General features: G+C 43.0%; 1 long non-coding RNA gene across 4 annotated transcripts in view; it reads left to right on the forward strand.

Moving 5' to 3' along the window:
* The window catches only part of LOC137368707 (uncharacterized), an 82,462-nt gene extending 71,998 nt beyond the window's left edge, over positions 1-10,464 (forward strand). For 2 of the 4 annotated variants that reach the window (XR_010974811.1, XR_010974812.1), the window contains 3 exons: positions 1,676-1,850; positions 4,920-5,050; positions 5,168-7,529. This is a non-coding gene — a long non-coding RNA (uncharacterized lncRNA). Of the gene's footprint in view, positions 1-1,675; positions 1,851-3,405; positions 3,572-4,919; positions 5,051-5,167; positions 7,530-9,813 lie in introns of those variants that run through there. The other 2 variants (XR_010974813.1, XR_010974814.1) reach the window with 2 other exon arrangements.
* Positions 10,465-11,047: the final 583 nt, after the last annotated feature.

Consider the following 11,047-nt stretch of genomic DNA (forward strand, 5'->3'; position numbering starts at 1 on the left):
TAGAAATCTATTGATCTCTGTTTTGAATATACTCAATTACTGACTCTCCACAGCCCTCTGGGGTAGAGAATTCCAAAGATTCACCATCCTCTGAGTGAAGAAATTCCTCCTCATCTCTGTCCTAAATGGCCTACCTCTTATTCTGAGACTGTGTCCCATGATTCTAGAAAGCCCAGCCAGCAGAAACATCCTTCTTGCAGCTACCCTGTCGAGTCCTGTAAGAATTTTGTATGCTTCATTGAGATCACCTCTCATTCGTCTGAACTCTAGAGATTAAAAGCCCAGTCTCCTCAATCTCTTCTCATAGGACAATCCCGCCATCCCAGGGATCAGTCTGGTGAACCTTCGTTGCACTCCCTTCATTGCATTGTTTGATAGGTGCCGGTATTATAGCTGTACTGGAACAGCTTGGCTATGGGCACAGCTAGTACTGGAGCAGAAGTCTTCAGTTTTACTGCCGGGATATTGTCAGGGCCCATAGACTTTGCTATATCCTGTGCCTTCAGTCATTTCTTGATTTCACGTGGAGTGAATTGAATTGGCTGAAGACTGGCATCTGAGATGCTGGGGTCCTCAGGAGGAGGCCGAGATGGATCATCCATTGATGTACTGGGCTCCCACATTATTGAGGATGGGAATGTTTGCGGAGCCTCTTCCTCCAGTTAGTTGCTTATTTGTCCATCAACCTTCATGACTGGATGTGGCGGGACTGCAGAGCTTTGATCTGATCCGTTGTTTGTGGGATTGCTTGGCTCTGTCTATTGCATACTGCTTCCACTGTTTAGCATGCATCCTGTGTTGTAGCTTCACCAGGTTGGCACTGCATTTTCGGTATGCCTGGTATTGCTCCTAGCATGTTCTCCTGCACTCCTCATTGAACCAGGGTTGATCCCCCGGCTTGATGGTAACGATAGAGTGAGGGATATGCCGGACCATGAGGTTACAGATTGTGGTTGAATACAATTCTGCTGGTGTTGATGGTCCACAGCGCCTCATGGATGCCCAGTTTTAAGCTGTTAGATCTGTTCTGAACCTATCCCATTTAACACGGTATTAGGCTACACAACATGATGGATGGTATCCTTACTGTGAAGACAGGACTTCGTTTCCACTGTGCAGTGCTCATTCCTCTCAATACTGTCATAGACAAATACATCTGCAACAGGTAGATTGGTGAGGGTGAGGTCGACTAGGTTTTTCCCTCTTGTTGGTTCCCTCACTACTTGCCGCAGGCCCAGTCTGACAGATATGCCCTTCAGGACTCAGGCAACTTGATCAGTTGTGGTGCTACCGAGCCACTCTTGGTGATGGACATTGAAGTCCCCCACCCAGGTAATTAAAGACATTTTTTTGGTGGGTGAGGCCCAAGCTTGGTCCATCCAGGTGGACCACACATCAGTTTTTGTCTCTAGCCCTCCCCCCCACCTCCCTCAAAGAACACTGCATAAGTGACATTAGGAGGAAGAGAACATTGCCCTGCTGGCAGTACAGCAAAGTGGAGAACTTAACTAATGCAGCACTTGCTGCTCCCTCAGATATTGCTAGGACAGTGACTTGGTTCACTGCAGCATCTCTGAACAGTTCTCCTGTTATTTCAAGTAAGATCAAGAAACACATTTTTTGGCCAAGAAATTAATTTTTCCTGATGGAATGCTTCTATTTCTTTGTTTCATAGAGGAAGGTGATGAGGATGTAGAAAGAGAAGAATGAAGAAAATGAGATTAAAACTTGACCAAAGATGTCTGACTCTCAGTTGTGGGTACCCATTCTACAGGACCTACCAGCTCGTTGGTCATTCCTATGTTTTCTCAAACCAATGATGTATTACTTTCCCATTCTTTCCCCCAGAGGTAAGCTTCTCAATTTATTATATTGCTTATGAACCTTGCTAAACAAAAAGATTGAACAGTCAATGTAATAGACCAGCTGGATTCCGAATGCAATTAACTGTGCTCATGTGACCTTGAAAACCCCATGACTAACCTCTAAATTTCAACAATCAGAAGGTTTTCCATTAACTTCCATTGAGTGTCCTCCATTATGTAGTGGTGCATAATTGCTTGACTAATATGACATAGGCCACCCAATGCCTGGAAGGAACTAGTAATATCTCTCCTCTGCAGCAGTGGTGGGGTCTCTCACTGATGTCGGAAGCCATGTCTGCAAAGGATAGCCCTTACCTCCAAGAAGCCACCCCTCCATCTGAGCCAGTTCAGTGAACAGCAGTGGCAGCCGGGACTGGCGCAAGACCCAGGTGTCATGGCAGCTGCCTGAGAAGCGGTCACACATTCGCTGCAAGCATCTGCGGTGATCACATACCAGCTTCACCTAGATTGAGAGAGCTCCTTTAATGGTGACGTCTGCAGGTGGTAACCTGGCAGTAGGCCTGATGGCCACATGAGTGCAGTCTATGAACATTACAACCTATGTTTCCCCAGCAATGGTGCCAGAACCAATAGCCCTCTGGGCCTGGCAGTGAGAGTCTGTCCTAAAGTGGACATACTCACGATGCAGGGAATTGGTAACCTCCTTGATGCAGCGGTGCACTGCTGACTGTGTGACCCCACAAAGGTCTCTAATGGGCCCCTAAAAGGCTGCAGAGGCGTCAGGCTTGAGAACCGCTGCCACTATGAGGAACAAAGGTATGGGATGTCCACCGGAGCCCATGGGCTGCAGGTCATCCTTGAGCAGGGCACAGAGACGTGTCATCATCCTCTCTATATTCGCAATCTCCTCTGACACTGGTGCTCTGACATCCAATGGCATGTCATGTGGGGCTTTTAGAGGCACAGCAAATGTAATGGCGGGCTCCCCTTGGGGGCTGCCGCTCACGACCGGGGACCTCTACGTGGATCCCACCTGCCTGTTGGTATTGCCTCTGATGCATACAGATCCTCACATGCAGAGGATCACACAATGTAGGATGTCATACCTATTTCCATGTGATAAATAAAGTTGAACCTTGCATGTATTCGAAGGTTCCTAACAGGACATGGATTGGTGTTGACGGGTACATCAGCTGCTTTCCTGGATCAACTATATGGCGTGCCATGGCATTGCCCATCTTGGCCAACACTCAGAGTGGCACAGCATGACCACATCAAGATCCTACCAGCTGAATCAATTGCTCACACCATCCATATAACATTAATGTTCCTGCCCTTTCTGGCACCCTCCCCACACACAGGGTGCCGAGTGTGCCATTGCCCCCTCACAAACACAGAGCGTACACTGTTAACGGAGGGATGGTACATGGTACCTCCCTTCATGCCAGCACAGCTTTCCCTCCAGTAATCCCAGACCGCCTCCCTTTCAGAATGCAGAGTGAGACCCCTGTGTATCCATCCCCCCTTTGAGAATGCAGAGTTAGACCCCTGAATAGCCCCCCTCCCTTCCATATTGCAGAGTGAGACCCCTGAATAACAGAACTTACCGTTGCTGATGACATCTTCTACCTCTGAGGATGCGTCGGCTTTCCAGATCATGAACGGGATGGCACGTGACCATCGCCCGTTCAGTGAAAAATCCAGAAGTGTCAGTGGAGAGGCGGCGGGCTGCATAATCAGCAAAGGTAAGTACCCCTTACCATATGCCAATTCTGGTGCCGTCGCTGTGCGGCGGTGGGGGGGGGGGGGTGGGGGCCACACTGAGGTCCTGCCACCACCGGTAATATGCGGCGGGCCCTTCTCCACAGCATGGGGCGACGCGGGCCTCTCTCCACAGCATTTTACCGGCCCCCGCGCCGTGACCTGCGGAGTCAAGGGGCTGGTAAAATCCAGCCCTATGTTTACAATGTTTTGGTGCTAGTTGGGGCATCTTTTCCTTTTCAAAGAGTACTCCTTTCCACCCATTAGAAGGCAAATAATGGGCAGTGGAGAGAACCACTGGATGGCCATACCCTAAGCTGGAAATTCCCACTCTGCTTCACTCTCGGGAGCTGCCGTTTATACGGCTGGTATACTTAATAAGAGATGGCACAGTGGCCTCCACAAAGGCATTATGCAATACACCAAAGTGGTCCAGGCCAGCCAAACAGCCTCGAGCCCTGAAAACCAGCAAATAATTCAGATTGACCTTATTTCTCCGTGGGCCAATTAGAAAACTGGGAGAGCTGGGCAATTAGTGACCTGGGCAATTCTACACAGGTGCAAGAAAGTTGGAGGTTTTGTGATTGTGGGCTTTATTATTTGGCTAAGTGATTTATTGCTTACTGGGATTCTAAAAGTTTGCATTTGGTAATTCACATTCCCCCTTTACTTTAGGACCTGCGCATAGAAGCAGTAAGTTCAGGCTCAAGAACAGAACTTGAAACATTTATTATTTCTCAGCTAAATACATCTACAAAAGAAGGATTTATTGCTTTTAAGCTAAATGAAACTTACTTGTCAGCTTCAATGCAGTGATTAGTGTTGGTATAATGTTGACTGCTGTGATCTTTGCAGAAAATTGTATACATCTAAAAGATCCTAATATGCAGTTATATAACTGACAAAGTTGTGTGAAGGTTCAAGAGCCATGGTGAAAGATAGCATCAGAGCTGAAAAGACCAGAGAGAATGAGATACAAACAGGAATTTGTGGTTAAATAACACCCATTTGGGCTGAAAAGCTTAAAAGATTATAAGAAATGGACAAAAGGTAATGCAGTCAACACTATTGAGGTCCTATAGAAGGTAAAGAAGAAAAAGAGTAGTACTGTGTAAAGTTTTACCACAGTGAGATGCAGAGAGGAGGAGGTGTCTGTAGGATGGCATATTTGGAGCATCAAAAGAACAAGAGAAGAAAAGTTGGGAGAGTGATGACCACCCTAAAATAGAGAGAGGCAAGAAAGAATAGAGGAAGAGATGTCGAAGGTGTGAGGTGATGGAAACATGATAAGATTTTTCTAATGTCCTGTGTTCTTTTCCTGTATTTTAACAGGATTATAAATTAGGTTCTAACATTGATGAAGCCTTCATTTACCATTCAGAATACTGGCCAAGAGTTTCCTCATTGGGCACAATTGGATATCCGGACACAAATTGTGCTCAAAATTACATTAGTTTTGCAAAGTGAGTTTTATGCTCAAGTTTCTGCTTAAACTCATTTGCATATTGCCACATATTAATTTTATATTTTTAAAAATGTTTTTAAATTATGCGTATTAACCTGCAGTTTTATTTATACAGCTGAAGATGGACCTATCACAAAAAATAAGCATTTTTAATCTGAATGTCTAGTCCTCCACCTGTGAGTAACCCAATTTTAAACAACTGAAAATGACTTTTTTTAAAAACTATACAGAACTATTTGCTAGTTACAGTGATATTCATTAGTCAGTTTCTTCGTAGATTAAGGAAAGTATATTTAATAGCTTTTAAAAGGTATCTGTTAGTACCCTTGCACCTAAAACAAAGGTTAATTTTAAGAGCCTGGTAGAAGGTATGCAAACAAGCACAATTAGTAGAAGCTTGCCATGTTAATTTATTAAATCTGGGCGGCGTGATTAGTTTTGTGGGTGGGGCTGGCTCCAGTGTGATTTTTTTAAACTAGCGCAAAAGATCATGGAAATTGATTTTTACTTGATGTAAATTGCACTTGAAATCCATGATCTTTTGCGCTTATTTGGCCGATTTTGGGCAATTGGCTTTGAAAGTAGTGGCACATAGTAGCGGAAACTCCAGGTTACTGTTCCTATTCTCTGCTGATTCAGATTTTAACCATGGTGGAATCAGTAAACTTTGGAATGTTTGGCATTGCATTATAGTGCATACACAGCACAGCCTGGCCACACTGAGCAATAATAACTTAAGTGTCTCAATAAACATTTCAGATTAACCTCATCATTTACTTACCACAGACATTCTGACCTCTGTATAGCCTCTCCAGACTGTCCTTGTCCTGTATTTTTTTTTCGGAATATGCAGTTTGCCTTTAAGGCTTGCAAGGGATCAGTATTGCTTTAAGAGCTGACAAGCCTTAGGAGTTATAGGAAGGTGCATTTTCGTTGCCTTAGAAATAGCCATTTGGAGACTGCGATTCAAAGGGTGCATTCTCGATACCATGGAAACAGCCACTGGGAGTGAGCCTGATGCGATACATTTCTTTCAATTCAGTTTGAACTGGCTTTTAGTGAGACAGTTTGTTCTAACAGACAGACAGAAGACACAGACAGCTGTGGTGTTCAGACACCTGAAAAAGAGCTCTCGACCATTTAAACTGAAGGAATAGGATTTTAGTCTGTTTAATTATTATCTCTCAAAATTCTAAAAAGTCAAGTCAAGACAGAGATCTCTGGTAATTTAAACTGAAGGAAGGGAAGTTAGACTGTGACAATCTTTTATCCCTCAAAAACTCTAAAGTCAGCTTGATTCCATTGAAAGAGTTTGCAAGTCGTTAATTATTGAAATTCATTGGAGAAGGAAAGCAACATTCCATGAGGACTTCAAGCAACAAACATCCTGTGAGGATTTCAAGCAACATCCTGTGAGGACTTCAAGCAACATTGGACTGTAAATTTGCAAGGACTCTAATTTTTTCTATTTTAAATGTTGTTTATATCTTCATAGTGTTTAAGAATTTAGTTCTTCTAATTAAAGAGTTAATTTGTTGATTTAAAGACACCTGGTTTGGTTAGCCTCATTCAGGGGTTAATAGATGGTACAATTTGGCAGGGTCTTACTTTAATTTGAAAGTTTTTAAATGATATGTTAGCCGATCTGTAGAGTGATGGGATTGAATTATCAGTGCGTCTCTCCCACCACAATCAGAATTGTATATTTTGTTTGGGGGCTTTGACATGAGCGGTCAGTCGTAGCAAGACTGATTGTCATTCCTTACTACTTGCCCACACTGTGATACTTTTATTACCACAGCTACTTAAATGCAAGCTTCTTTTTTTACACCACAGCCAGGACAATGATAAATAAAGTACATCAGAGGAAGAAATTTAGAACAACATACATAAACAATTAACAGTGTGACTTTTCTGTGATGAAAATAGAACAATATCTGAGGAAAAGAGCTGAGAAGTTAAAAACCTGAAATAAAGCTGTAGAATACTGCCAAATGAATGCTTAATATATCTCCTTGAAATTCCTCTCTTCACTCTTTTATCAAAGGTGTTAACCCAGTTGAAATAAATGAGTAACACCCAATCAGTATTCAATCGCCTAATTTGAGCCTAAGGGAATTAACAGAAAGATCAAAGGAAAAGTTGCTTTTTGATGCTACTTCCTCAATTTTTCTTAGTGCCCCACCTGTGTTTCGTTCGCATTAGGTTGGGTGGTTTGCACACCCAGTACAAAACCAATTAGTGATTTTCTTTCTCCAATCTTGCTCAAAATCTTTGCTGTCTTGTTTCTCTTCTATTTTATGCATGCTTTGAATTTACAAGAACATTACTAGTGCCAGAGTCATACATTGACCTAAAATAAAAGCAAGAAATGCTGGAATCACTCAGCAGGTCTGGCAGCATCTGTGGAAAGAGAAGCAGAGTTAACGTTTCGGGTCAGTGACCCTTCTTCGGTTCCGAAAAATAAATACTTTGTAAAAGCAAAATAAAAATGCAGTAGAAATTAAGTTATCATTGTAGTTCTTCTTTTTCTTTTTCTTTCTTTTGGGCCTCCTTATCTCGAGAGACAATGGATACGCGCCTGGAGGTGGTCAGTGGTTTGTGAAGCAGCGCCTGGAGTGGCTATAAAGGCCAATTCTGGAGTGACAGGCTCTTCCACAGGTGCTGCAGAGAAATTTGTTTGTTGGGGCTGTTGCACAGTTGGCTCTCCCCTTGCGCCTCTGTCTTTTTTCCTGCCAACTACTAAGTCTCTTCGACTCGCCACAATTTAGCCCTGTCTTTATGGCTGCCCGCCAGCTCTGGCGAATGCTGGCAACTGACTCCCACGACTTGTGATCAATGTCACACGATTTCATGTCACGTTTGCAGACGTCTTTATAACGGAGACATGGACGGCCGGTGGGTCTGATACCAGTGGCGAGCTCGCTGTACAATGTGTCTTTGGGGATCCTGCCATCTTCCATGCGGCTCACATGGCCAAGCCATCTCAAGCGCCGCTGACTCAGTAGTGTGTATAAGCTGGGGGTGTTGGCCGCTTCAAGGACTTCTGTGTTGGAGATATAGTCCTATCATTGTAGTACATTACAATATTGATCCTGGTGTTGAAGTTACTCTTGCATTGGAAAAGAAGACCAGGGGGTGTAAAACAAGTTACTGATTTGCTACTGCCTGATTTGTGCTCTGGCAAATGTTGACTCTCATTGACTTCTTGCTCTCAAGATTATCACTAGTACTTCAGGAGAGGATTTGGAAACCGATGGAAACCCTGGTAGGAGATTGGTGAAAATTGTTTGTAAATGACCATGATAAGAGTACCCATACAGGTAGACATAAAACACATATATGTTAGCTGATATTGTTAATGATTCCCTCTCCTCAGGTACTTTCCCCATTTCCTTCAAATGAGTTGTCATCAACCCCTTCCTCCAAAAATCTAACCTTGACCCCTCTGTCCTTGCAAACTACTGCTCCATCTTCAATCTCCTTTTCCTTTCCAAAGTCCTGCAGCATGTTGTCACTTCGCAAATCGATGGCTATCTTTCCCGCAACTTCAGATTTGAATCCCTCCAATCAGGTTTCCACCCCTGTCACAGCACTGGAACGCATCAATGTGATTGTGACCATGGCAAATTATCCCTCCTCATCCTTCAACCTGTCTGCAGCCTTTGACATGGTAGACCATGCCATCTTCCACCAAAATTTCCTTTTTATTTTATTCTTTCACTGGACATGGGCATTGCTGGCTAGGCTAACATTTATTACCCATCCCTAATTGCCCCTGAGAAGTTGTCCAGTTGGGTGGGACTGCACTCGCCTGGTTACATTCCTATTGGTCCAATCATAGCCAGAGAATCACTTGAAATGATTTCTAGTTCTGTTCCTGCATTGTTAGATTCCTTATGTGGCTCAGCGTCATATTTTGTTTTATAATGCCCCTGTGAAGTGCCTTAGCACATTTTATACATTAAAGGCTCTAGAGAATACAAGTTGTTGTTGTTGTGGAATATCCCAAGGATCCATCCATGTCCCTCTCCTATCTCTCCAACATGCTGCCCTTCAGTGACATCATCCAAAAACATGTCAGATTCCACATATATCCTGATGACGCTAGGCTCTACCTCAGCACCACCTCTCTCAACCCTTTTCACTGCCTCTGATTTGTCATGCTGCCTGCCTGACAGCCAATTTTGACTGAACAGAAACTTCCTCCAGTTAAATATTGGGAAGACCAAAGCCAATGTCTTGGGTCCCCATCACAAACTCCTTTCCCTAGCCACCAACTCCACCCTGCTTCCTGCCTATTGTCCAAGGCCAAAGCATTCATACTGCCTTGATATATCTCCCTGCAATTCTTCTCGTCACTATTTTACCAGAGATGTTAATCCATTTAAAATAAACGAGTTAATACCCAATTAATGTTCAACCGTTTAATTTAGGCTGTAGGCCTGAGGCCTGCAGCCACTTTTTTTCGTACTTTTTATGTTTTTGCATTTTACTTTGCTTTTGATTTTTTTTTAAACCTGTATTAAACCTGTAGTGAATTTTTAAAGGTTACTTTGTAGACATTGATTTAAAACTGTGCTCTGATTAAGTCAAATAATTAATCAATTATATCAATGGTATATCAATAGTATAATTTTTTTTTTCCCAAGAACTTTTTCCTTTTGTTTTCATGCTGGTCAGGGTAGGACATGCACAGCTGTTGTTTTGTTTAACCTACTGTTTCTTGAAAATAACGGTTGTTTCCCATTGTTTAAACAGAAGTCATTTCTTACGGCATTCGATGACCCTTGAACTACATGCCAGGACAATGGAAAACCTTGCACATGGGGTGGTCCACTATGGTGTGCTATCAGAAAATGGAGTTTAATTGATGGACAGTATAACCTAATTGATGGCAGGTGAGAGACACCATCAAAAGATGTGTCAACAGCCTGAATCACCTCATAGTGCCTCTGAGAAGAATTTGATAAGGACTCATGGTTGTCAGCCCTTTGTTTTGAGAAAGTCTGGATGAAAACCTACAGAAGCTGGAATGGAGCCTTAAAGGGGCACAGCATCCATCATTCAGGGCTGCAGCTGGAGTGGACTGGTCAACCACTGAAGACTATGGAGGAAAGGACGTCGGCGGAGTGACTGACCGGAGAGCCCACCCCTGTGCAAGGTTCTCCGGAGACTTGGTGATGTATGTACCAAGGGGGAATGGTACCATTTTAGGGAGCTGTCGTGAACAGACTAATTTGGTGTTATAGAAGTATGCTATGCATTTTTTGGAAACTTGGTGGTGTATGTACCAAGGGGAACACTGTACCATTTGAGGGAGGTGTTGTGAACAGACTAATTTGGGGCTGTAGCAGTGTGCTATAAGTTTTTTTTTGTCTTTCTATATTCTTTTCTTTCCATCCTTTTTAATAAAGTTATCTTTCTTTCCTTTTTATCATTAATAATTGTTCAATAATTACTTAATAAAATTACTGTTTTAACACATTATTTGGTGTTGAGTCACTCATTCCTGTTGCGTCTAGAGTACAGCTCCGAACCTAAGTGAGACTCTGCAGATCCTAAGGGAATTAACAAAAAGGATTAATTTTTCTTGGCATCCTATTTGATCCCAAGTTGAGCATCCAAATCTATATACTCTCCATCACCAAGGTAATGACGGGACTAATTAATGATCTCATAGTAATGGATGATCTTTGGAAGAGTGATCATAACATGATGGAATTTCACATTCAGTTTGAGGGTGAAGTACTTGGGTCTGAAACTAATGTCTTAAACTTAAACAAAGGCAATTACACAGGTATGAAGACAGAGTTGGCTAAAGTGGACTGTGATTTTTTTCTTATTCATTCATGGGATATGGGCATCGCTGGCTGGACCAGAATTTATTGCCCATCCCTAATGGCATTTGAGAAGGTGGTGATGAGCTGCCATCTTGAACTGCTGCAGTCCTTGGATGTAGGTACATCCACAGTGCTGTTAGGAAGGAAGTTCC

Source organism: Heterodontus francisci, chromosome 4, assembly GCF_036365525.1.
Source record: "Heterodontus francisci isolate sHetFra1 chromosome 4, sHetFra1.hap1, whole genome shotgun sequence".
NCBI lineage: Eukaryota > Metazoa > Chordata > Chondrichthyes > Heterodontiformes > Heterodontidae > Heterodontus > Heterodontus francisci.